General features: G+C 41.7%; 1 non-coding gene across 1 annotated transcript; it reads right to left on the reverse strand.

Moving 5' to 3' along the window:
• Positions 1-1587: 1587 nt before the first annotated feature.
• LOC134899752 (U2 spliceosomal RNA) lies at positions 1588-1777 on the reverse strand. Its single transcript, XR_010173365.1, has one exon. It is a non-coding gene; the product is annotated as a U2 spliceosomal RNA (small nuclear RNA).
• Positions 1778-4507: the final 2730 nt, after the last annotated feature.

Genomic DNA, 4507 nt, shown 5'->3' on the forward strand with positions numbered 1-4507 from the left:
CTGTACGATGTCAGATGATGAATGGCATGCTGTATTTCAAACATGCTTTAGCATGTCTAAGTGCATTTCCGATGTCGAACAACATTTTAAACTCATCCATAGATTATACAGTATATGACACCTGCTCTACTCCATAAGATATGCCCAGATACACCGAAGGCATGCTGGCGCAATCGCCAGGGAGTGGGATCGATTTACCATGTTTTTTGGACGTGCCCTTTATGGACTGATTTCTGGAAACAAATATTTTATCTCATCTCTGTTGTTGTGCAAAGTGATATCCACCCACATCCAAAGATAGCGCTACTTCATTTATTTCCAAAAGATATCCCCGCCTCTGATACCTACGTAATTTGCCATATTTTGTCTACTGCCAAACGTCTCTTAGCATGCAATTGGCGTACATCCACAATACCCCATTGGACTGACATAGTGAAAGGAGTCCAATCCAATTTCGAATTCGAAACAGCAGAAACGCTTCTTGGTTCAGTTTCCCCGTCTCTCATTATGAAGAAGTGGACTTCATGGTCTAATTATAAAATATATTTTAGTACACTGTACTCCCCCACGTGATCGACAGATGTCACTCTTCTATATTCATTGTGCCTATTGACTATGTTAATCTTGGGGGGAAAAAATTTAACAAATGATAAAGGGACCTGAAAGGTGTTCTGCAATGTAACATTTTGGGCCAAATGTAATAGAGTGAGAGTTTCAGAAAGTGAGAGATTTGGTAAGGTTTTTCAGTTTTTTTTAAAGTGGCAATCATTTACACTGCAAAACTAGGTTGATCTTGCTGTGTAAATGATTGCCACTTTAAAAAAACCTGCAAAACCGTACCAAATCTCTCACTTTCTGAAACTCTCACTCTATTACATTTGGCCTATTGTGTCTAGTTCATGTCTGCGTATATTGCACTTAATCTATTTAAAGCATTTTTAAAGGCTGTAATGGGCACTCAGGGTGCTAGGGTGCCTTACTTAGAATTTCTAACTATCCAAGTTAATTCCCTATGCACAAATTAACTGCGAAATTAATGACTTACTTTATTTCTGGATTAGGTCTTTCCCAGCCTTCACGTTTGGGCATTGTTTTGTTATTAGAATGGCCACAGGAGGCGCAATCTTACTCCATTAAAAGGAACCAGAATAAAATTACTTTTCACAGAGAATAACTCCGTCCTCCTGCTGCCCTCCCCCCGACTGAAGTCAGTGAACAAGTGCAGGCCTATAGAATGTTGTCAAGTAATGGTGACATCATCGTTCCATGATGTCACAATTAGCAGCTGCATTCTCTACGGCTGCAGCTGCTGGCTGGAATCAGTTGGGGGAAGGAGCAGCAGGAGGAGGGAGTTATTCTTTGTGAAGAGTTTTTTTTTCTTTTTTTTTATGCTGGCTCCTAATCTAGCAGATTTGCAACTCCTGATTCTGGTCTGCATACAAAACAATACCCACCAATGAGGGCCCTATTGGCTACACTCCAGAAATCCAGTAAGTTTTTAATTAAGTAATTCATTTCTGAGTAGGTAATGAAGCTAGTTTGTTGGTAAATAAAAGCAGCAATTGTCTATTTTGGATGACAGAATAGGAATGGTATGCAGGTCCTGGAAGTGCTGCAAGACTTGGTCAAAGCGTGGGGTGGACAGAGCAAGCTCTTTTCCCATCACCCTGTTCTAAAAATCCATTTAATATATGGCCCTCATATAGGGGGCGTATCAGATATTAAACTTATAAGAACAGATACTGCACTTGATCTTAGCAAAAAGCACCAGTGGCCTACCTGCCTGCTTGCCAGTCCCTCCTGATGCCCTGTCTACATTTTGCACACCTACTCATATCTGCCTAGGTGACAAGCAGGCACACTCCTGAGTTTGTTCCTTGCTAGCTGGAGGCACAATTTGCGTGTGCTCTGCCTCTGGCACACACTCACAAGCCGGCTGACAGGCCTACATTTGATATTTTGGAAATGGCTTACTTTGGTGCACTTTTGCATTCACTTATTGGGTTAATCTTTTAAAATGTAAGAAATGATAAAGGGACCTGAAAGGTGTTCTGCAATGTAACATTTTGTGTCTAGTTCGTGTCTGCGTATATTGCACTAAATCTATTTAAATATAATTCATTTTGTTTTGGAATTATTAAGTTTGAGGTGGAGAGATGACATCCAAGGTGAAACAGCAGAAAGGCAATCAGTGACATGGAGCAATATAGATGGTTACAAATCTGGGGAGGATAGGTAGAGTTGAGTATCATCCATGTACAGATGAGGTATAGATTGAGAAAACCAGAGGACCTAAGACTGAGCCTTGCAGTACTCCAACTGATAGAGGCAGTGAAGAGGAGGTGGATTCAGAGAAGCAGACACGAGAAAAGCGATTAGATAGATAGGATGCGAATCAAGAAAGGGCTTTGTCTTGAAGACCTAGTGATTGTAGTGTTTGTATGAGGGAATAGTGGTTAACAGTGTCAAAAGCAGCAAAAATATCTAAAAGAATAAGAAGTGATTAATGGTATTTGAACTTAGCAGTGGCCAGATCATTCACTACTTTAGTCAGTGCTGTCTCTGTGTAATGTTGGGAACGATAGCCTGACTGAAGTGGGACTAATAAGTTGTGGTAGTTAAGAAAGTGTGTGAGGTGAGTGTAGGCAAGTCTCTCAAGTAGCTTAGAGAGCCATGGGAGCTGAGAGATGGGATGGTAGTTTGAGAGAAGGTTTGGGTCAGAAAATATACAGGTGTGACATCACTGAGGGATGGGGGCAACAATGTTAGAGGCTCAGTCTAATCTGTAAAGAACCAACGATATGACAGACAGCAGTAACAGTGGTGGCGGACTTAACTCATAAGTGGCCTATTTATCATCAACAATTTTTTCAAGATGGAGATGAACCATTTTGGTCCCTATTTCAAGCATGGATCCTCCAGTAACATATTCTTTACTGTTCGCTGTAACGTCTTAGGACCTCAGTGACTGTGCACATTTCCCCATGACAAGCATTGTACATTGTGTCAGTCAAATTGCATATTTCGATATTTAGACTACACTATGGCATTTACTAATAGATGCGTCTACGATGCATGCGTCAAATGCGCATGCTATAGCTAATACAGTAGGGCACGAATGACCGTAACGGCAAGTTACTGTGCACATTACGGTAGAAGACGCATTTGTTAATAAACATCATACTGTAACACAATAGCAAATATTTCTTACATACACTCAAATGTGTTACATCCAGAAATGTTTATCAAATAATGTTCTAAACATATCAGATTGTTTTGTCCAATCAGGCATTGTGTCCATGGAAGATAGACCTTTGATTGATTGAATGTGTAACTACCATTGTTTGTCTCAATTGTTAGCATGAACAATTGAGGCTTGGTGCTGTTCCCATTGATCCCATGCTGTCATCTCTAACAAACAAGAAGCCATATACCACACAATAGCCAAAGATATGCAGATTCCTGAATGTGTGCTTAACACACATTCATGCCAGGCGACCATGAAGTAATATTCAATTTAAAACAGATATTGATACTTGAATTAATAGTGATATGTCATATGTATTATGAATTCTGGCTTTACAGTTTACACAGTACTGACCTGTCCCCTACACAATGAGTTACACATAGCCTTTACACAACTGGTCAACTGTGTATATATATATATAAAATGAATTTTATGGTAAGAACTTACCTTTGTTAAAACTCTTTCTGCGAGGTACACTGGACTCCACAAGGAATGGACAATGGGGTGTAGAGTAGGATCTTGATCCGAGGCACCAACAGGCTCAAAGCTTTGACTGTTCCCAGAATGCACAGCGCCGCCTCCTATATCACCCCGCCTCCCTGCACATGATCTCAGTTTTTAGTTAACCAGTCCAATGCAGTAGCAGGAAAAGAGACGACAAAGGTTAGTAGCCACAACACCGCATTTTCACGACAGGAGACGTGTCAGCGGCTAATGCCATACCAACCCAAAGAAGCTAAGTGCGTCAGGGTGGGCGCCTTGTGGAGCCCAGTGTACCTCGCAGAAAGAGTTTTAACAAAGGTAAGTTCTTACCATAAAACTCATTTTCTGCTGCGGGGTACACTGGGCTCCACAAGGAATGGACAATGGGGATGTCCTAAAGCAGTTCCTTATGGGAGGGGACGCACTGTAGCGGGCACAAGAACCCGGCGTCCAAAGGCAGCATCCTGGGAAGCGGCAGTATCGAAAGGCATAGAACCTCTTGCACAATTGTTCAAGGGTCGCACCACGTTGGGCCCCCCAAAAGGTCCAACAGACCGAGTAGAATGGGCCTTAATGTGATCAGGATCAGAGAGACCAGCCTTCACATAAGCATGTGCAATCACCATTCTAATCCATCTGGCCAGAGTTTGCTTGTAAGCAGGCCAGCCCCGTTTGTGAAACCCAAACACAACAAAAAGAGAATCAGATTTCCTAATAGGAGCAGTTCTCTTCACATAGATACGGAGAGCCCGTACCAAATCCAAAGACCGCTCTTTG

Source organism: Pseudophryne corroboree, chromosome 3 (assembly GCF_028390025.1).
Source record: "Pseudophryne corroboree isolate aPseCor3 chromosome 3, aPseCor3.hap2, whole genome shotgun sequence".
NCBI lineage: Eukaryota > Metazoa > Chordata > Amphibia > Anura > Myobatrachidae > Pseudophryne > Pseudophryne corroboree.